The sequence below is a fragment of the Castor canadensis genome, chromosome 2, assembly GCF_047511655.1.
Source record: "Castor canadensis chromosome 2, mCasCan1.hap1v2, whole genome shotgun sequence".
In the NCBI taxonomy this organism is placed as follows: domain Eukaryota; kingdom Metazoa; phylum Chordata; class Mammalia; order Rodentia; family Castoridae; genus Castor; species Castor canadensis.
In genome coordinates this window covers 13,256,971-13,281,138 of record NC_133387.1, presented here as the reverse complement: position 1 = coordinate 13,281,138, position 24,168 = coordinate 13,256,971, and the positions used below count along the sequence as shown (strand labels likewise).

The following is a 24,168-nucleotide window of genomic DNA, read 5'->3' as shown; positions in this document are numbered from 1 at the left end:
ACCTCTCACCTTAGCCAGGAGATGTTTCCCTACAAGTTTGTACCATAGCTCTGTTGATATTCCTGGCTTACCTCTTCCCATTATTCTCCTTCTAGAACACCTTTTCTATTGAAATCAAGGTCTTTCCCCTCATGGACATTCCAATTTTCTAGAGGGCATTAACACAATATGAGCAATTTCTTAAATGAAGGCCATTTTTCATATACAAATGTAAGGAAATTTTGATGACACTGAAATCCGTACAATCAAGTGTGTGTGAGTATGTGTACGTGTGTGTGTGCATTTAAGAGAAATGAAATTTATTTATTTATGGGGCAGAAGCAGGTGCACATTTAAAAATTATGACTTGTGGCTCTGGATAGAAAAACCAGAGATGCAGCAGGCTCACTGGTACTTTCCCAAAGGAGGAGATTGAATATAGCCATTTTTATTGTTTTCCTGTTGCTGTGTATCAAGTACTCGCAAATTTAACAGGTTAAAACAACAAGAATACATTGTCTCACAGTTCTGTGTGTCAGAGGTCCAGGAATGTGTGGCTTAGTTCTCAGCATTTTCTCAGGGAGAAATCAAGGTTCAACTGGATGCATTCTCCTCTGGAGCTCAGTTACTCCTCTTATCTCACTTCTATCATTGCCAGTATTCACTTCCTTGTGAGGTAGGACTCAGTACTCCATTTGCTGGTTGGCTATAATTGGAGATTGTGCTCAGCTCCATGCAGATTCTCTGTCCCTTCCATCTTCAAAGTCAGAAATGCACATCAAATCCTATGATTCAAATTTCTTATTCCCTTTCTGCTGCAGGCTCAGTGCTTCTTAGAGGGCTCACCTGATTGGACTAGATTAAGCCCACCAGGATAATATCTCTTTTGGAAAATAATGTAACATACTACAGGAGCTATATCTCATTGCATCATTAATGTCCACATATACTCAAATAGAAGAGGATGAACCATGAGCAGGGGTCACTGGGGATAATGCTTAGAATTCTGCTTACCAGATTAATGGATACCAAATGCCAGGGAGATCAGGAAAAAAACTGAAGAGAGCATACAAATGAAGGCAATTAAATGACACTTTAAAACTGTTCAAGAGGTGTTTCAGAGTTTTGGCCATGCAGTGGGACAAGTTCTCTCCCTACTGCTTCAGCAGGAACACAGTATAAAAGTAAAATGGACTAAAAAGGAGCAAAGAGCTGGTCTAGGAAGAAAAGACGAGGTGCTGGGATAAATCTGGATTCTGAAGGACAACCAAAACTCAGAAACAAAGGGTTTTGGTCCCTTGGCTGACCAAGGGAAGAAAAATGATACCAAAGTCATTACTAATGGAAAGGTAGCATGGAAAGAAATTTGAGAACATTTTTTCTGAAGAGAATATATTTAGTTGGCAAAGATAAAGAGACATATATTTAGGTTTGTCCATATAAATTTTGTAGTAAACTAACATGGAAATTGTTTTTCTTACAGTTGATTTTTTTGGAGGGGAAGTATCCAGTCCTTTGAAATTCCAGTAAGTAGAAAAAGTAATAACCTCAAGCTGAAGCTTCAGAAAAACAATGCATGTAGTCAACAAAGGAATTTTGTTATAAGCAATTTGGCAAAGGCTTCCTGAGGAAGAAATCTGGGATGACACAAATATCAACCAAAGTCTTGGGGCAGCAAACTGAATGACATAGCCTTCTATGATTAGACAACAAAGGCAACTCAGTGTAACTAAAATACTGAGGAGTTGCACAGAAGTGAATGGCCACTTTCAATTCCATTGATAGAGAAAAAATAAGAAGAGGAGAGAAAAGCTACTCTTTCTCAGAGGTAACTTTAAAATAAATTTTTACTACAATATATTCATTATATAAGAGGGGATTCATAATGACAATTCCGATTAGGTTTATATTGTACATTAGTCACATTGCCCCATCATCTGTCCCCACTTAAAACAATTGCAAGGGGCTTCTTTGTTCCATTTCATATATGTATATGAAGTTCATCAACCATATACTCTCACCTTAATCTCCTTCATTTACCCTCCCCACTTCCATTTGTACCCTACCTCACACACTGAATCTATTTTACAGTACTGTTTTTCATTATTAATATTTGAGTTTATGTTCAAAGGGGATTCCCAAGTATCCCTACTGTGGGTACACTTTACTTTGGTCCATTCAACCTTTTTCATTACTCCCCTAACCTCTTTACCAACCACTCCCTCCATTTCAACAGCTTTCAATACACATCCATATACTCTCTACCTTCACAGATGTTGTGTTTTACGTTTACTGATGTTCTGTCATTCTCTTTTATTTTCCTTCTTTCCCCATGTTCGACAGAGTAGTTCCACTGTTACAAACATGTTCTACATATGAGTTTGTACATGATCATGCTTGTTTTTGTGTATATGTTTACCTTTGGATTTATCTTCCACATATGAGGAAAACATGTGGCCTTTGTCTTTCTGAGCCTGCCTTACTTCACTTAATATGATGTCCTCCAATTGCATCCATTTACCTTCTAACCACATGTTATTATTCCTTATGGCTGAATAAAGCTCCATCATGAATGTATACATTTTCTTGATCCATTCATCAGTTGTAGGGCACCTGGGTTGTTTCCAAAGCTGGGCTACTGTGAATAGTGCTGTGATGAACATTGGTGTACAGGTGTCTCTATTGTATCTTGACTTTTGTTCCTTTGGGTAGTTGCCCGGGAATGGTATTACTGGATCATAGGAAAGTTCTATCTTTAGCTTTGTGAGGAATCTTCATACTGCTTTCCATAGTGGGTGTACTCATTTGCATTCTTACCAACAATGTATAAGGGTTCCAGCATTTGTTGTTGTTTTTACCCTTGAATATGGCCATTCTAACTAGAGTGAGATGAAATCTATTGTTTTGATTTGCATCTCTTTTATAACCAGGGAAACTGAACACTTTTTAATGTGTTTACTGGCTGTTTGTATCTCTTCCTTTGAGACTTCCCTGTTTAATTCATGTGCCCATGTTGATTTTTTGGGGCTTGAGTTTTTTGAGTTCCCTGTAGATTCTGGATATTAGTCCCTTATGGGATGAGTAGCTAGCAAAGATTTTCTCCCATTCTGTGGGCTGTCTCTTGAGTCTAGTGACTGTTTCTTTTGTTGTGCAGAAGCTCTTTAGTTTGATGAGGTCCCATTTGTTTATTCTTTCTCTTAGATACTGAGTCTTTTGAGTTCTACTTAGGAAGGTGTTCCCTATACCTATATGCTCCAGTGTATTTCCTACAATTTCCTGTAGTTTTTTCAAAGTTTCAGGCATTATTTTAAGGTCTTTTATTCTCTTTGAGTTGATTTTGGTACAGGGTGAAAGACAGGGATCTAGTTTCAGTCTTCTACATGTGGATATCCAGTTTTCCCACCAGCATTTGTTGAAGAGGCTGTCTTTTCTCCATCATGTGTTTTGGGCTCCTTTGTTGAAGATCCTTCCTGCTGTTCATTATCCAAGAAGGGAAATTGGGTCACAGGAATCATTACCCATGTATTAATGAACATGAGATCTGTAACTTTCATTTGGTTTTTAATTTGAATTAGAAACAAAATGAACACTTACACTTGCAGGTAAAACTCATTATGTTGTTTGTCCCTCCTATACTACATTTCCAGTTCCAAATATGCAGCTTTTGGCCTTCTGAACATGGCTAAATTCACTTAAGATGATGTTTTCCAGTTCCAAATAACAAAATTTCATTCTTAAGTACTTTTCAATATCCTTGCCAACATTTGTTATTGTTTGTGTTCTTGATGATAGCATTTCTAACAGTAATGAGGTGGAATTTTAATGTGGTTTTGATTTGCATTTCCTTTATGGTCAAGGATACTGAACATTTCTTCATGTGCTTTTTGGCCATTTAGACTTCTTCCTTTGAAAAATCTCTGTTCAGTTAATTGCCCATTTCTTCATTGGGTCATTGATTTTTTGGGGAAAGAGTTAAATTTATTGAGCTCACTCTATGTTCTGGTCATTAGTCCTTTGAGAGATGTATTGCTGGCAAAGATTTTCTCCCATTCTTTGAGCAGCCTCTTCAATTTGATGACCATTTCTTTAGTTGCACAGAAGCCTTGTAATTTCATAGTCCCATTTGGCAATCATTTCTCTTAGTTGCTAAGCTATTTGAGTTCTAGTTAGGAAGTCATTGCCTATGCCTATTAATTCCAGTGTATTCTCTGCTCTTTCCTACACTAGCTTCAACTTTTCAGGTCTTACATTAAGGTCCTTAATTCACTTTGAGCTGATGCTTGTACAGCGTGAAAGACACAGATCTAGTTTCAGTTTTCTGTATGCAGATATCCAGTTTTCCCTGCAACATTTATTGAAGAGACTGTCTTTTCTCCATCGTAAGTTTTTGGTGCCTTGGTCAAAAATCAGATAGGTGTAGCTATGTGGATTCATATCTAGGTCTTCTAGTCTGTTTCACTGGTTTTGTGCCAGTATCATGCTGGTTTTTTTGCTATGGCTTGGTAATATAGTTTGAAGTCAGATATTGTGATACCTCCAGTGTTGCTGTTTTTGCTCAGTATTGCCTTGGTTATTCATGGTCTTTTTGTGCTTGCAAATGAAAATTCAGGTCAATTTTTCAATCTCTGTGATGAATGTCATTGGAATTTTAATGGGGATTGCATTGAACATGTAGATTGCTTTTGGTTATATAGCCACTTTCACAATATTGACTCTATCAATTCATGAGCATGGGAGATCTTTCCATCTTCTGTAGTCTTCTTTGATTTCTTTCTTCAAAATGGTTTATAGTTTTCCTTGTAGAGGTTTTTCAATCCTTTCTTAAGTTTATTCCCAGATATTTTTTGAGGCTATTGTAAATGGACTTTCTGTTCTTCCATTGCCCTCAACAGCCAATCCATACATGAAATGCTTTCATTTCTAGCTCCTAAGTAATGTTGATCTTCATCTATTATCTAAATCACTATTCTGCCATGTTGTAAGACATAAAAGGGGCATAACCTTTTTAATCAGTTTCATAGATAAATGTAATAGATTTATTATTAAGCTCACTGGTTCCTTATTAATCTTCACTCCATCTAATCTAACATTAGGACTGCATCTGAATATGATATTTCAAACTAAAAGAAGTGTTTCTTATCATTCCCTTTCACTACATATTTCAATGACTATGTTATACAATACATAAAATCTAAGTTTATGAGTATAGAAAAACCTTAAGACTATCTCTTTAATGATTTGAGAGAAAGGAAAATTAGTCTTTCATGAGAACTATACCTTAGATTACAATGTTAAGTTCTCACTAGAGTGTAGAATTTTTTTCTAGACCTCTGTATTTTTCCTCTTTAGTCACTTTGATATCTTTCCATATTAAGACGATCAGAGTTGTGAAGGGTGGACTGCAGGACGTCCACATGTTCCCTAAAGATGGCAATTAGCCAGGGAAAGAAGCATCCCATATCCTTCCCAAGGGACACCTGTTTTCACCAAAATCTTCATGCAGAATCATACTCCTCCCACTGGCAACAAAAAGAACTATAAAACCTCATGTCCAACCCAACTCGGTGGACTACTGGATTCCAGGTCCCACTGTATGCCTCTCCGTGCAGCCTTTTCTTTCACTTTTCTGCAAATAAAATTCCTTTGACCTTTTCATGAGTTCCTGCTTTGATTTCTAAGTGCAAAACAAGGACCCTCACCACCTGAGAATTCCAGCACATCAGTTGGGCACTGGAAAAGAATGTCCAGTGTGTTTGTTAATCATGCCTTTTATTATATGTATTCTCTGATATTTTGGCATCTGGGTCTTGCTGATCTGTCCCTGCCAGGGTGATCTCATGCCTAGAAGTAGCAAACCCTGTTCTTTGGAGCATCCCTTTCATATCACATCAACCTATCTCCTAAACCACATTTGTTAGGCTTCCAGAGGGCTCTTAAGCTCTGGACTACTATTTCCTTGCCATAAATTACTCAAGGATCAAGTACTAGACACACTGATACAACCTCTATACCCTGGAGCCCACCAAAGGTGTTCAAACATGCCAATTCTGATTAGCTTTCTTACCCTGCTTCCTATTTAATTCTAATGAAAACTACAATAAAAACTCTTCCTAATTTTTTTAAATTACTATCTCTACTTTCTGACCACTTTGGGGATTTTTAGTGTGGTTTCTTTCTGACGTTGTGAAGTCTTACTTTTTGAGTATGGCCTCAAGTCAAAAAACATATTCTCTTGGAGAGCCCTGGGTGGTGGTGTGTATGGTGGGGGGAGTGTTAAGTTCAAACATGTATATCAGATGAGACATGCTGAGGAAATTAAACCAAATGCATTACTCACAGGTTCCAATGAGGTTAGGGGAACCCAGTGTGGGCTTTTATTATGGGCATGAGTGTTATCCCTAAGGCTTTCACACAGGGGTTCTGGATTGGTTAATGTAAAAAGAAATAATCTCCAGGAGGGGAACTCATTCACATTACTCTGATGTTGACCATTTGGCGTTATGATGCTAAGCAGCTATACAGTATGTTGAATCGGTGAAGGGGGGGCGGTCACTGGGATGAGTGATGAGCAAGCCATATCACAAACAATCATACAGGTAAGGGAAGTTTTATTTTATTTTTTTTCTTTTATTATTCATATGTGCATACAAGGCTTGGGTCATTTCACCCCCCTGCTCCCACCCCCTCCCTTACCACCCACTCCGCCCCTTCCATCTCCCAATACCCAGCAGAAACTATTTTGCCCTTATTTCTAATTTTGTTGTAGAGAGAGTATAAGCAATAATAGGAAGGAACAAGGGTTTTTGCTGGTTGAGATAAGGATAACTATACAGGGCATTGACTCACATTGATTTCCTATGCGTGGGTGTTACCTTCCAGGTTAATTCTTTTTGATCTAACCTTTTCTCTAGTTCCTGTTCCCCTTTACCTATTGGCCTCAGTTGCTTTAAGGTATCTGCTTTAGTTTCTCTGCGTTAAGGGCAACAAATGCTAGCTAATTTTTTAGGTGTCTAACCTATCCTCACCCCTCCCTTGTGTGCTCTCGCTTTTATCATGTGCTCATAGTCCAATCCCCTTGTTGTGTTTGCCCTTGATCTAATGTCCACATATGAGGGAGAACATACGATTTTTGATCTTTTGGGCCAGGCTAACCTCACTCAGAATGATGTTCTCCAATTCCATACACTTACCAGTGAATGATAACATTTCGTTCTTCTTCATGGCTCCATAAAATTCCATTGTGTATAGATACCACATTTTCTTAATCCATTCGTCGGTGGTAGGGCATCTTGGCTGTTTCCATAACTTGGCTATTGTGAACAGTGCTGCAATAAACATGGGTGTGCAGGTGCCTCTGGAGTAACCTGTGTCACAATCTTTTGGGTATATCCCCAAGAGTGGTATTGCTGGATCACATGGTAGATCGATGTTTAGTTTTTTAAGTAGCCTCCAACTTTTTTTCCAGAGTGGTTGTACTAGTTTACATTCCCACCAACAGTGTAAGAGGTTTCCTTTTCCCCGCATCCTTGCCAACACCTGTTGTTGGTGGTGTTGCTGATGATGGCTATTCTAACAGGGGTGAGGTGGAATCTTAGCGTGGTTTTAATTTGCATTTCTTTTATTGCTAGAGATGGTGAGCATTTTTTCATGTGTTTTTTGGCCATTTGAATTTCTTCTTTTGAGAAAGTTCTGTTTAGTTCACTTGCCCATTTCTTTATTGGTTCATTAGTTTTGGGAGAATTTAGTTTTTTAAGTTCTAAGGTAAGTTTTAAATAGACAACAGGTGACAAGAAACAATGGGGCTTCAAATGTCTTTTGTCATGCCTAAAAATGGATGCCAAATTAGCAAGTATGTTAAACAAATTTATGTCACCAACCCTGGTGTTTTCTTGCATGGCATGCCATGCCTTCTCCTCTTAGGAACGGGACTAACAATGTATCTTTCCACTGGCAGCAACTTTCTGATCTGCTGGTCTCAACATACCTGAATAATAACAAAATATATGTTCTAAAACACTCATTTGCTCAGAACAGCTGTAATTGGCCAATGCTTAAGAATCTTTAGGCATACCATCCAGGGAGGAGTTAAAGAAAGAAAAGCAAATGAAGTGCTCTGATGGAAACATGCACAAGAAACAATCATCACTTTGTCTCCATGCGTTTTCCAGGTCTTAGGGTACAATGCCTATGCAGAAAGGGCTGATAAACTGTCTTTTGCTTCACTCTATCAGATGTATTTCTATTTCCCCACCTTGTTATGGGCAAGGGGAACTCTGACTTCTGAGGATTGGACTATAGACAATTTGGGAGTCATTATTCTACCCCTAAAGAGCCCTTGATAAGGCTAGGAACTGGTTATAGTGAAGAAATATAGGGGTGAGTATTAGTGGCTTACACCCGTAATCCTAGCTACTTGGGAGGTTGAGATCAGGAGGACTGCAGATCAAGGCCAACCTCAAGCAAAAAGTTCATGAGACCCTACTTCAATGAAAAGCTGGGCTTGGTGGTGCACGCCTGTCACACCAGCTATGGTGGGACACATAATATAGGAGGATTACTATTCAGGCTGGCTTGGGCAAAAGCAAACCCTATCTCCAAAATAACCAGAGCAAAAAAGGATTAGAGGCATGGTTCAAGTGGTAGAGCACCTGCCTATCAAGTATGAAGCACTGAGTTCAAACCCCAGTACCATAAATAAAAGAACTGAATACATAATTTGGAGAGTAGTAGAAGCAAACCCAGGATAATTCATTGCTGAAATTTTTTCATTCCTTTAATAGATCTATAATGAATGAATGTCATGTGTCAAATGCTAACTTAGACCCTGATAACAGAGACATGAACACAAAAGTCAGTTCATTACCATTTTATTGGCTATGCTTGTTTGATCATTCATTGAACATATATGTCACACACATAGGCAAATAAGAATTAAGTTTGTAGGTTCAATTAAGTAAGCTAAGCAGTTGGGCTAAGATAGAACAATTATCTGAACAGTCTGGGTGAGTCAAATCTAAACACGTGGGTCCTAAAAAGTAGCTAAGGTCAGAGTGATGTTGCAGACTTAGAAGATGGAAGAGGGGAACCCAGGAATGAAGGTGGTCTCTTTAGGTTGGAGAAGGCAAAGAAATAGATTCTCCCATAGAGGCCCATAAAGGAATTTAGTCCTACCTTCCTCTTGGTTTGAACCCAGTGAGACTCATACTTAACTTTGAATCTACATAACTGTATCATAATAAATTTGTGTTGTTTTAAGCCCTAAGTCTGTGATGATTTGTTACAGCAGCCATAGAAAACTATTGCAGGGCTCTATTTCCAAATAGCTGAAAGAAGATCAATGAAAACAGCAGCTCTGGAAAGTGGCCTAAGAAGAGGCAGATACAAGGACAGGGTTTGCATTAATGATGCCACTTTTAAGGACGAATACCAATAGTTTCTGTTCTATTTCTGCAAATGCCTCATCTCCACAGGCTACAGATCAGCATGGCTCAGCAAGGAATTCCACAGTCACTCAGAGAAGGAGTGTTGTTTTGGGAAGAGTTTCTTTTGGTGTGGCAGTCAGTGGCCAGCACAGTGTTCATGGCCTCTACTAAGTAGTATGGGATCACAATGGTGCTGCTGCCTAGGAAGGCAAGGAGGCTATGACAAAGTACATGGGAAATAGCCCTCTAAATAGCAGGTTAGAATATAATCTATACTTGTCATTGTGAATGTCAAGACAAAGCCCACTTGCTTTCCAGTGTCCTTCTCACACAATGGTAAGACACAAACAGAAAAGCATCTTGTATAAGAAGCTCGCATATCACCCCTCAGAAGAATTATATACCATGACATTTTTGTACAAACCACTTAGTCAAAAACAGTTAAAATAGAACATGTGCAGTTTACAAAATGGAAAAATAAGGATGCATGCTTAAAAAATGAAAACATGAAATCACAGCAGCCTTCTCAACAGAAACATTAAAAGCAAGAAGAGCATGGAGTGAGATCTTCCAGGCACTGATTGAAAATAACTTCAATCCCAGGATACTCTACCCAGCAAAACTATCATTCAAAACAGATGGAGCAATAAAAGTCTTCCATGATAAGCAGAAACTAAAACAATATGTGACCACAAAGCCACAACTACAAAAGATTCTTCAAGGAATTCGGCACACAGAAAGTGAAACCCAACATAACCATGAAAGGGCAGGCAGCACCAAACTACAGGAAAAGAAAAAGCAAGAAAATAGAGAGTAACCTCAACTTAGGTACACACAATCAAACCTTCAAACAACTAAGACAACTAAATGACAGGAATCACCACATACCTATCAGTACTAACACTTAAAGTTAATGGACTTAAATCCCCCATCAAAAGGCACCATATGACAAAATGGATTAAACAGGAAGATCCAACAATTTGTTGCTTACAGGAGACCCATCTCACCAAAAGAAATAAGCATAGGCTTAGGATGAAAGGCTGGAAGAAAATTTACCAAGCCAATGGCCCTTGAAAACAGGCAAGAGTAGCAATACTTATCTCTGACAAAGTAGACTTCAAACCTACATTGATCAAACGAGATAAAGAAGGACATCCATACTAATGAAAGGGGAAATAGACCAAAAGGAAATAACAATTATCAACCTATATGCACCCAATGTCAATGCACCCAATTTCATCAAACATACCCTGAAAGACCTAAAAGTATATATTAACTCCAACACAGTGGTTGTGGGAGACTTTAACATCCCACTATCATTAATAGATAGGTCATCCAAACAAAAAAATCAATAAAGAAATCCAAGATCTAAAATATGCAATAGATCAAGTGGGCCTAATTGATGTTTACAGAACATTTCATCCAACTTCTACACAATATACATTCTTCTCAGCAGCCCATGGAACCTTCTCCAAAACACATCAGATCCTAGGGCACAAAGCAAGCCTCAGCAAATATAAGAAAATAGAAATTATACCATGCATTCTATCTGATCACAATGCAATAAAACTGGAACTCAACAACAAAAGTAAAGACAAAAAACCTGCAAACAGCTGGAAACAAAATAACTCATTACTTAATGAACAATGGATCATTGATGAAATAAAAGAGGAAATTGAAAAGTTCCTGGAAGTCAATGAAAATGAAAACAGAACATCCTGGAACCTCTGGGACACAGCAAAGGCAGTCCTGACAGTAAAGTTTATAGCCACGAGTGCCTATATTAAAAAGACCAAAAGATCCCAAACCAATGGCCTAATGATACATCTCAAACTCCTAGAAAAACAAGAACAAGCAAATCCCAAAACAAATAGAAGGAGAGAAATAATAAAAATAAGAGCTGAAATCCATGAAATAGAAACCAAAAAAAACATACAAAGAATTAATGAAACAAAAAGTTGGTTCTTTGAAAAAATAAACAAGATTGACAGACCCCTGGCAAACCTGACTAAAATGAGGAGAGAAAAAACCCAAATTAGTAGAATCAGGAATGCAAAAGGGAAGATTAAAACAAACACCATGGAAGTCCAGGAAATTATCAGACTACGTCGAGAAACTATATTCAAATAAATTTGAAAATCTTAAGGAAATGGACAGATTTCTAGATACATCTGATCATCCAAAACTGAACCAAGAGGAAATTAATCACCTGAATAGATCTACAACACAAAATGAAATTGAAGCAGCAATCAAGAGTCTCCCCAAAAAGAAAAGTCCAGGATCTGATGGATTCTCTGCTGAATTCTATCAGACCTTTAAAGAAGAACTCATACCAACCCTCCTTAAACTGTTACATGAAATAGAAAGGGAAGGAAAACTGCCTAACACATTTAATGAAGCCAGTATTACACTTATCCCAAAACCAGGCAAATACACCTCCAAAAAGGAGAAGTATAGGTCAATTTCCTTAATGAATATTGATGCAAAAATTCTCAACAAAATAATGGCAAGCTGAATTCAACAACACATCAAAAAATCATTCACCATGACCCCAGGAATGCCAGGGGTGGTTCAACATATGAAAATCAATAAACGTAATAAACCACATTAACAGAAGCAAAGACAAAAACCACTTGATCATCTCAATAGATGCAGAAAAAGCCTTTGATAAGATCCAACACCATTTCATGATAAAAGCTCTAAGAAAACTAGGAATAGAAGGAAAGTACCTCAACATTATAAAAGTTATATATGACAAACCTACAGCCAGCATTATATTTAATGGAGAAAAACTGAAACCATTCCCTCTAAAATCAGGAACCAGACAAGGATGCCCACTATCTCCACTTCTATTCAACATAGTACTGGAATTCCTAGCCAGAGCAATTAGGCAAGAAGAAGGAATAAAAGGAATACAAATAGGTAAAGAAACTGTCAAAATATCCCTATTTGCAGACTACATGATCCTATACCTCAAAGACCCAAAAAACTACTCAGAAGCTTCTAGACATCATCAATAGTTACAGCAAGGTAGCAGGATATAAAATCAACATAGAAAAATCATTAGCATTTCTATACACTAATATTGAACAAACTGAAAAAGAATATATGAAAACAATGCCATTTACAATAGCCTCAAAAAAAATCAAATACCTAGGTGTAAACCTAACAAAAGATGTGAACGACCTCTACAAGGAAAACTATTAACCTCTGAAGAAAGAGATTGAGGAAGACTATAGAAAGTGGAGAGATCTCCCATGCTCATGGATTGGTAGAATCAACATAGTAAAAATGTCTATACTCCCAAAAGTAATCTACATGTTTAATGCAATTCCCATCAAAATTCCAATGACATTCATCAAAGAGATTGAAAAATCTACCGTTAAATTTATATGGAAACACAAGAGGCCACGAATAGCCAAGGCAATACTCAGTCAAAAGAACAATGCAGGAGGTATCACAATACCCGACTTCAAACTATATTACAAAGCAATAACAATAAAAACAGCATGGTACTGGCACAAAAACAGACATGAAGACCAGTGGAACAGAATAGAGGACCCAGATAGGAAGCCACACAACTATAACCAACTTGTCTTTGACAGAGGCACGTATCACCCTATACCAAGATTAACTCAAAATGGATCAAGGATCTTAATATCAGACCACAAACTCTAAAGTTGATACAGGAAAGAGTAGGAAATACTCTGGAGTTAGTAGGTATAGGTAAGAACTTTCTCAATGGAACCCCAGCAGCACAGCAACTAAGAGATAGCATAGATAAATGGGACCTCATAAAACTTAAAAGCTTCTGCTCAACAAAAGAAATGGTCTCTAAACTGAAGAGACCACCCACAGAGTGGGAGAAAATATTTGCCAGCTACACATCAGACAAAGGACTGATAACCAGAATATATAGGGAACTTAAAAAACTAAATTCTCCCAAAACTAATGAACCAATAAAGAAATGGGCAAGTGAACTAAACAGAACTTTCTCAAAAGAAGAAATTCAAATGGCCAAAAAACACATGAAAAAATGTTCACTATCTTTAGCAATAAAGGAAATGCAAATTAAAACCACACTAAGATTCCCCCTCACCCCTGTTAGAATAGCCATCATTAGCAACACCACCAACAACAGGTGTTGGCGAGGATGGGGGGAAAAAGGAACCCTCTTACACTGTTGGTGGGAACTTAAACTAGTATAACCACTCTGGAAAAAATTTGGAGGCTACTTAAAAAACTAAACATCGATCTACCATTTGATCCAGCAATACCACTCTTGGGGATATACCCAAAAGACTGTGACACAGGTTACTCCAGAGGCACCTGCACACCCATGTTTATTGCAGCACTGTTCACAATAGCCAAGTTATGGAAACAGCCAAGATGCCCTACCACCGACGAATGGATTAAGAAAATGTGGTATCTATACACACTGGAATTTTATGGAGCCATGAGGAAGAATGAAATGTTATCATTCGCTGGTAAATGGATGGAATTGGAGAACATCATTCTGAGTGAGGTTAGCCTGGCCCAAAAGACCAAAAATGGTATGTTCTCCCTCATATGTGGACATTAGATCAAGGGCAAACACAACAATGCGATTGGACTTTGAGCACATGATAAAAGTGAGAGCACACAAGGGAGGGATGAGGATAGGTAAGACACCTAAAAAATTAGCTAGCATTTGTTGCCCTTAATGATGAGAAACTAAAGGAGATACCTTAAAAGCAACTGAGGCCAATAGGAAAGGGGACCAGGAACTAGAGAAAAGGTGAGATCAAAAAGAATTAACCTGGAAGGTAACACACACGCACAGGAAATCAATGTGAGTCAATGCCCTGTATAGCTATCCTTATCTCAACCAGAAACACTTGTTCCTTCCTATTATTGCCTATACTCTCTCTTACAACAAAATTAGAGATAAGGGCAAAACAGTTTCTGCTGGGTATTGAGGGGGTGGGGGGGAGATGGAGGGGGTGGATTGGGTCGCAAGGGAGGGGGTGGGAGCAGGGGGGAGAAATGAGCCAAGCCTTGTATGCACATATGAATAATAAAACATTTAAAAAAAAGAATTAACCTAGAAGGTAACACATGCACAGGAAATCAATGTGAGTCAACTCCCTGTATAGCTGTCCTTATCTCAACTAGCAAAAACTCTTGTTCCTTCCTATTATTGCTTATACTCTCTCTTCAACAAAATTGGAGATAAGGGCAAAATAGTTTCTGCCCGGTATTGAGGGGGTGGGCGGGATAGGGAGTATGCACATATGAATAATAAAACAATAAAAATTTTTTAAAAGATGCAGAAAGAAAAAAAATGAAAACGTGGAACTAGATACTTATTTCAATATAAGACACATAATTTGTTTAAACAAATTGCTTAACCTCACAGGACTAAGAATTTCCAGAATTGAGTTCAAATTCAAACCTGCTTCAGAATCTATCTTCCTAGCCATAATAAGAGTTGTATTCATTTTAAAGAATATGTGATTTCGAAAATAAAACTGTGTCAGAAAAGATGTAGAAATGAGAATGAACAAGTACAAAGGACAATTTTTCCATTTCTAAGTTGATCTAAAACTATTAACTTTGCTGAAGTTCCACGAGGAAAAGACCTGTTGGGAGGGAATTTTTACAGACACTTGTCTGTGTGGCGTTGGGCTCTTTGGGGATGGTGTGTTTAAAGAGCCCAAAGGAAGCCATGGTCCTGTTATCTCCAGGTTCTGGGGACAGGCTGTTTCATGAAGCATTCCCATGGGCCTGCTGGTAGGATCTGTAGTCGGTTTCTGCATCCTTCTCCCTCTGGCTTCATGAGTGGCAAAATAGCACAGACCCTGAGATTCCCTACTCAGAGAAGCAGGAAACAAACTTGTATTGGATTGTTTTCACACTGTCCTGGAATCTACAATATCTGGGGCTACGGATAGTGTTTATCCATTATTCCCTTGAGGCTGGCCGTTTTGAAAAGGATATACTGTATGAATATAATCTTCCAAACATAAAAGAGGGGGTCTGTGGATGTAGCTCAGTGGAGTGCTTGCTGAGCATGCACAAAGCCCTGGGTCTGTCCTCAGCACAACAACAACAAGAAATGGAAAACAGAATTATCTCTCCTGACCCTTGAGTCTTCCAGCATTGACCTCACATCTGAATCTCTCTGCACCAGGAGTTTGTCAATGCAGCTACATCCTCTCTACACCACAGTAGCAAACTTGAGGTGTGTAGCAACCCTGGCCTCTGAGACAACCATAATTATACTGTTGCCCAGGATGCACGAATGAGAGATACGGTAAATTTACTGAGTGGTGCCAATAAGTTGGCACACAACTGAGAGGAAACACACACAAAAAGTCCTTCTCTATCCTCAGTTCTTCCCCTTTCCTTTGCTTTTCCAACCTAATCACTCTTACCCCATTGTACCATGGATTGTGGTCATTGTATATAATTTTCTGTTGCTATCATACAAATTACAGCACACTGTGTGCCTTGAAACAACACAAATTTATTATCTTAGAGTTTGAAGGTCAGAAGTCCAACACAGGTTCTACCTGACTAACATCAAAGTGTCAGCAGGGCTGCATTCCATTCTGAAAGATCTAGGAGAAAATCAGTTTCTTTGCCTGGTGGTTTCCTTCCTCTGTTTTCAATGTCAGCAAGCAACTTTCCATCTCTCTGACCTATCTTCTATAGTTGTGTCTCCCTCTGAACACAGCTGGGGGAAGTTCTATACTTTTAAAGATCTGAGTGATTAAATTGGGCCCATCTGGATAAACAGAATATACTTCCTCTGTCAAGGTCAGCTGATTGTCAGTTTTAATGGTATCAACAATTTTAAATCCTATTCACCATCTACTTTAATTAATTCACAGACTGGGGATTAGGACTTGTTCGCCTATTGCTTCGATATTCCACTAGAGGGCACTAACGTCTTCCTTAATATAAGCACTAAGTTTCAGGTAATGATTTGAAAGTTTGATAAAATTGAACACTGTATTAACAATTATAACAAAAAACACAAGTATCTCTCATTGAGAGTTTTCAAAGGTTGATCATGGAGGATAGGAAAAAATAGGGTAAAGTGAATTTCTCAGAACTGAACCATCCTGTGCCTAAAGTGAAATAGAAGTATGATAAGATGAGAATTATATTCTTTACCTGGGATCAAAATCATACAGAAGAAAACTGCTGCATATTTAAAGAGAAAAGCATGCATTTTATTATAGAGGTTTTAAGGAATGGTTCCTTCATTGGGTAGATGCAGGCATAATTATTTTTTAATTAAGATAATATTGCCCAACATGGATAAAAGAAAGATGTGGCAAATTTTCTGAGAGGTCCAGATTCCAGCAAGAACAGGGAAAGAAAGGTAAGAAGTATGCAGAATTCACAAGAATATGTAACATTAAAATGCAAAAGATACGTTTCAGAGTTCCCACCACAGAGAACTCTCTCTTCTTCCCATTCCTATTGTTAGAGAAATAAGAGTCTCCCCTGCTTTCAGGAAGTAGAGTTACTTTCCATAACTCTTGAATGTGGTTGCCTCATGTAGAAGCGATCAGAGGAAAGGTGACATGAAGGAAGGATGTGAAGTAAACAACTGGCTCCTAGTTAGAACTCAGACTGCTTCACCATTTTAATGCCTTGGTTGACATAGAGAAAAAATAAGAGGCCAAAGAAGCCTCATAGTCAAGGGAATAGACTTGGAGGAATCATGTGACTGAGGAAACTGATTTAGCTAGCAAGGGATAGAGAGATAGTGTCAGCTACCTCCTAGATCTTGTAGTAATCTACTGTGAAAAGTATTTGGGAATAATAATCGTATCTTCAAATATAATTTCCCACCTTTACAATGTTGGAAGCACTATAGAACTTAGGAAATTACCAGAGATAGTGGGCTTTCCATCATATATGTGGATACAACATGCAAGATTTCTTAAGATGCATTTGTGGTGGCAAAGTTTACTATGTAATATGAATTTATTTACTTCAGTGGGCTTTTGAGAAGAATATTTCCTTGTTTCCCTTAAGAACATATAGATCCATACCTGGGATGTGGAGAATTTCCAGGATGACACAATCGCCTATGGCTGAGGCAGAGTGGAGCTTGCTCCCCACATTCTTTTCTGCGATACAAAAAGAAAGAACACTTCAATTTAGGTACGAATCAATGTCATTGCAGCAACCACTCTCCTTCCTCTCATGAGATAAAAAGTAATAGGGTCTCACCTCAAATGGGACTAGGGACAAAAATGTCATCTATGATGTTAAGAGCAGCCCTGAAAGTTAGGATGAGAGCCCAGTTCTGGACTGGAGATAAAAATCATTTGGCAAAATACTGAAAAGACTCAGGAAAGATCTAGATGTGGGCAGAAGTAATTAGGAGGGCTGGAGCATCTCCTTCTCTTCTTGACCCTCCCCCTAGCAATATTCTGCTTCCAACAAAGTGCAAGGAAAGCTCAAAGGTATACATCTATCTAACCATTACATTGTATATTGCAAGTATAAACAATTTTACTCATCAACAATACCTTAATTTTTAAAAACTAACAAGAAAGTTCAAAAGTGTTCAAGGGGGAAGACATCATTGCTTTTCATCAGTCTCTTTTGGAGAAGAGGAAGTGAAGAAAGATACAGCAAATCACGTCTTGAGGGGAGCAGCTGCAGGCTCTGGCAATCACAAATAAATTTTATCTCCTGAAGAGCAAATTAGCCTCGACACATGTTCAGGATTTTGAACTGAATACAGAGTGGTGAAATAATCCATATTGAGAATTTGACGAAGCTTTTATACCTTAAACACTGTTAAAGGTAGTGACTAAAGCATATATCATTGGATAGAGTCAGGAAAGTATTTGGTTTTGGTTTTTTTTTTTTTTGCAGAGTAGGAATTACTTCTTGAAATGAAATTCAAATAATAGTGTAAGTTTCTAAGTGATATGAAAATCACACATTATGTCAATTTGTAACAAACCTCCAAAATACGTAAATATTTGATAATTTCTACAAGTATGTGTTAATAAGAAAACATGGCAGCCTCAAGGAGATTAAGGAAAATGACACTGATCCCAAAGTCCCCAAACCTAAATCAGTGCTATTGCTTGTGTATACTTTAGTCCCTTGAGGAAAAGGAGTGGCTTCTATTACTGAAAATGTCTCTGGGGCTCAAGTAGTTTAAGAGGTAGAATCATTGCAGAAACCAGTAAGAGCTCCTGGAACTAGCAGACACCTGATCCCATGCCGGGGTTACATTACAATGCTGCCTGGGGTACCAGGCTCCTCAGCTGTGTTGTCCTTTGTCTCCTGGAAGCAGGTAAGTCCCACGACACATGGGCAACCTGTGGCCTCACCTTACAAGCTGCAGGTCAAGTTCTTCTCTGAGCATGTCTCTAATTCTGTCTCCTTCCTTAGTAGACCCCATGGAAACCCAAGTAACCCAGACCTCAAGACACATCATCACAAAGATTGGAAAGAAGTTGACCATAAATTGTTCCCAGAACATGAATCATAATGCTATGTTCTGGTGTCGACAAGACCAAAGGCTTGGTCTAAAGCTGATCTACTATTCAATTAATGTTGGGATTTTTGAGAAGGGAGACATCTCTGATGGGTACACCGTCTCTCGAAAAGAGAAGAAGAATTTTCCTCTGTCATTGGAGTCCACCAGCATCAACCAGACTTCTGCATACCTCTGTGTCAGCAGTTTATCCACAGCACTGCATAGCTAGCTGCTGTTTGCACAAAAAAGGCAGTCACAGGATGGAGACTCCTCCCTCAGAAGGCCAAAGGAAAATCTTTCCCTAAAGCCAATGAGCATAAAAGCACTCCCTATGTCACACCTTCAAGGAATCTGACTAATGCAGTCTTTCTGCACTGGGTGACACCTGTGGGCCAGTCCTCCTCTCTCCCATTGTTCCACAGAGCTTTTTAAAGGTCGGGCAGGATAAGCTCCCTGAGTTGGGTCTAGTGCCAGGAGTAACACTGCTCTGTGTTCCTTTCTCCTTATGGAACTTAAATTTCCAAATACAGCTGAGCTGTTGCACAAACTGAATCTCTCATTTCCAATCCCCTCTTCACAAAATTTAGTTCCATATTTTAGTTTCTATTCCTTGATGTTTTGTCACTGGATGGTGGTGGGAGGGATACCCCCATCATGTTCTGAGTTATTTACTAAATCTGAAATTTTCCCCACTCAGTAGATGCTCCTGCCATCCACTAATGTGCAAGCCAGAAGTGCAGGAATGATGTTCACTGCCTCTCTGATGTTCTCCTTCTGCACCTGACCCATCACCATGTCCTGAGTATCTCTAAGTTTTATGTTCCTTATAAATTTTACTAATTTTTCCAAGCTCCCTGATACCACTATGGCCCAGCAAACTTCATCTTTCACCTGGATTCCTCTAACTACCCTCCCACTAGTCCTACCAGTTTGCTCTCTGCTCCTACACACAAACCATGCTGTTGACCATAAAACCCTTCAAAGTCTTTCATTAACTAGCTAGTGTCAAGTTTCTGTAACTTTACAAGTCTCTCCACACCCCCATGATGTGAGGGTTGTATTCCTGCCTATCTTCCCAGCTTTGACTTCCCTTTATTTTTGGCTACCTTAGCTGCCTACATTCTAACTAGAAATGTTCTACTTCTCTGAGATATATCCTATGCTGACTCACTCCTATGTCTCTAACTATGATGCTCACTCCTTCCCTGGAAATCCACTTGGATACCTAACTAATGATGTCTTTATATACTACCTTAGAAGCCATTTTCTCTAGAAACCCTTGTGTTTCTGATGAGTTGGTTCCTCTGCTATGTGCTCTTATAACAGCCTGAACAGAGCTAACACTAACATTCATGCCCCAGAACTGACCTGCCAAGGGCCCTGTGCTGCTTTGCTGTGTAGCCCTTTTTTCCCTTACCATAGGTAGATCAGGGGCACAGGTATGGTGTCCTTGAAGTTGGTGTTCCAGATTCTGTATTAGCACTTCTCTGGTGGTTATATATCAGTACCCTTCCTAAATACTCTCTCTCTTATTCACACTATCCATAGATCATGGTGTCACTGGGACCCCTATTAGATTTCGGGGTTAGAAAAAATGACTCTGACACAATCAGAACATGTACTATGATCCACATGTATGGGTGCAGACAGAGTGCGATATGAGACTGTAATTAATCTATTATTCAGTTGATGCCAAGAGTACTGGCAAATGTGAAGTCTCTAAAAGATATGGTGTCTCTTGAGAAAAGACTTTCTCTCAACCTCCAGATGTGTAGCCCCTCTGGGATACTTTGTCAGCAGTTAACCCACAGCACTGCAAGTCACTTCCTCTGTACAGAAAATGTTTTTGTAAGTGGCCTCACCTTCCTGACCTGTGTCTTTACCATAGTAAGATAATGCCTCCACAGAAAAGGACCATTCAGAAACCCTCAGAACACCCCCACACCCAGCTTTCTCCATGCACTAGAAACATTTGGAGCACCCAGGGCCCTAGAAAGTAGGGTAGGAATCCAGTCCATCAAATGCAGCACTGGAATGAGCTATGGAACTATCACTGCCCTCCTTCCCCTATTTGTTTGCTGTTTCAAAAGGGCTTCCTTACTCTGGGCCTTTAACAAATTGGCCAGAATCAAGCCACCTTCCCTCCCCTCACCTCCTGGGGAGAATTCCATTCTGCATGGTGGTCCTGAGGGACCCTCTCCAGGGTGCACAGACACTTCCTTGCATTTATTTCTATATGCCAGGGAACAATTGTAATCTCAGTTTAATTCCTTTTATTTAAGCATGTCAGACTGTAGTGTGTGCATTTATTGGTTTTGCCAAAAATAGACTTTTAAATTGTACTTGCTTTGTGAAAAAATTTAAAAGAAAACCCATCCTAATAGGGATAAGATAATTTACCAATTCAGAACCCTCCGTGTAAGCAAATAGTCCAGCAAAGCTGCAGTTCAAAAGGTATTCATGTTGAGATCTGTGGCAGCAGCTTAGTTCCTGGTAATATTGTTTTGGTTGGATTAGAGATGTTTACAACAATGTCAAAACTAAGGAATGTAATCAAAGTCATGATGACTATTTTATATTGCAAAAAAATCGCAGAAACTGTTGTGTGCCTATGTTTTGTTTTGTTTTGCTTTGTACACAAATTTCCAAAAACAGATATGTCACTAGGGAATTTCGATGGATGATATACTTATAATAACTACAAAAAAACTTTATTGGAAAATATAAGTATCACAGCGACATTTGTATTTCACTCTTTAGTTTTGATCAGTGGTTCTCAACATGCACCAGAAATACCTGGTGAGATGTTTTTGTTTCTATTGTGAAATAAGTTTCATGAACACTTATCATGAGATCAAACTAATGAATTAATTTAATAAATTGTTAAATGTACAATGCACTATTTTAAACTATAGTTATGAAGTTGTATAGCAGATGTCTAGAATTTTATCATCTTGCATGACTGACAACTTATACCAGTTTAACAGCAACTCCCTATTTCCCCAGACAATCATCATTTTATATTCTGCTTCTATGTGTTTAATGTTATGCTAAGTAAAATAAATGAGTCACAGAAAGACAAATATTAAATAGAAGGAATCTTTCATCACCAACATTGTTTAGAATTTCTGGCATGTATTGATGACTAGAGCAGAATAATTTTATTATTTTTTTAAAATAATTTGTCAATGACCTACCCTTTATTACCTGCACCCAAGGCTAACCATACCCCAATTCCACAATGGGTGTACCATTGTCCTGCCACCTCTTCAAGTGAAACTGCACCTGTAGGCATTTGCACCATTACTGAAAAGAGCAACATGGAAACAGAAAGTGTTTTGTAAAAGGAATTAAACTGTTGCCCATTGACAAAAGTCACCTTTCTCTAAGTACCTACTTCTATGGAAGCAAAGCAACAGCAGTTAGAAAAGAATCATCTAAAATAAACAGTTTTAGTAGATTAAATATGTACTTAAAGACATATACAATGTTACTCCATATATACCTGCACACATACACATACACTCCCATAGGAAAAAGTGTTAACTCTTTCCGATACAGGATGTGTGTTTGTGCACACATGGGCACACACACACACACACACACACACACACACACACACGACACTCCCGTGGTACTTCTTTCCTCTCTAGAACCTCTAGACTGTCTAATCTAGATGATGGAGAAGAGTTCTTGAGCATGGGCATAAGCAATGACATCATAGATAGTCAACTTCAACTGGGAGAAGATCTGTTCATTCTTCAAAACAGCCATGGAAAACAGCCTGCTCTGTGGTGTGGCCCTTTGTTTCTGGGGAATGAGTGAGTCCTGGTCATTGATGTGTCTGGGGAGTTGGTGGGATGCTGTCCTATTATTTCTAGGCCTTGAATACCAGACTTTTCCCTTATCAGCCTCTCTTTTCAACACCCCTCTATCCTTTAGTCACAGATCTTGTGGACATGAAAGTAACCCAGACCCCAAGATACCTGGCCAAAAGAGTAGGAGAGAAAGTTTTGTTGGAATGTTCACAGGATATGGGACACGAAAGAATGTACTGGTATCGACAAGACCCAGATCTGGCACTACAACTGATTCATTTCTCATATGATGTTGACAATAATGAAAAAGGAGATATCCCTCAGGGGTACAATGTCTCTCGGAAGAAGAGGGAGCACTTCTCCTTGATTGTGGAGTCTGCCAGCACCAAGCATACATCTCTGTACCTCTGTGCCAGCAGTTTATCCACAGCCCTGCACAGCCACATCCTCTTTGCACAAAAAAGAGCAGATACAGGAGGGAAGCAACTTTAAATTAGGCAGATGCTGGCTCCCATGGTACACTTATACCAGTTAGAAATAGTTGGCACCTAAAAAGAACCTCCAGAGGCACATATGTTAGCAAGGAAAGCACAAGATGTAGTCACTCCTTTCTAAGACAGAGGGTATTCTGAAGTTAACCTGATCAAAAGTATGTGATGTCCCTAACCTAAATTCATGCAGAAGACCTCTCACATATTCACACTGAAGCCCTGTTCTAACATTCTAAAATAATTTTTCTTTCTATTTCATATTGTGTCCCCTTTCATAGGCACTTTGTACTTTGATAAGCATCTTTGCTTTTGTTGATCTGTCCATAGAGGACACTAACACATTTAAGCTCTTTGGATAGACATTATTGTCCATGTACTGATTCAAGAAAAAGTTCATAGAATTTGAATTCTTTTCATTCATTTGAGAAAGAAAAATGCTCTGATATAAAGAAGATCTTTCTCAATATTCTCTTATAAATCACATTTTATTGGAAAAAATATTTATTCAGGGCATGAATAAACCACAGTGCAGAAGTTGGTAAGAACTGGTCAGAACACAACCATACTCATGATTACCTGGAGAAAATGCCTGCTTGCTTGTTTTAGGGAATGTAATATGACTATTCTGCCATAGTACGTTAATTGAGCCTTTTGTACTTTGGGAATACAAAAGTAATTTAAAGGATATTAGGAACCCCAAACAGCAGAGATTTTCAAGAACTATCAAACAGGCATATGAAAACCTATTTTGATTCAGTGCACATTTTTATGTAGAGAAAGTCAAAGAAAAAAAGTAAAACAATGTGTATTATAATGCTCAGGATTAAGTTTGTATGAGAAAATGGACATGAGCTGATTTTTGCATAATAGTAAACAAAGAAAGAGGAACTGACAAAAAAAGAAGAAATATTTTGCCTGTTTTTGCAAGTGATTCCACTGAAATGAAGGGGAAGATT

At 38.5% G+C, this 24,168-nt stretch overlaps 1 long non-coding RNA gene across 1 annotated transcript in view; it reads right to left on the bottom strand.

Moving 5' to 3' along the window:
• Positions 1–24,168, bottom strand: part of LOC141419220 (uncharacterized) — a 77,433-nt gene that overhangs the window by 32,951 nt on the left and 20,314 nt on the right. The window contains exon 2 of the long non-coding RNA XR_012443886.1: positions 17,453–17,530. This is a non-coding gene — a long non-coding RNA (uncharacterized lncRNA). The remainder of the gene's footprint in view (positions 1–17,452; positions 17,531–24,168) is intronic.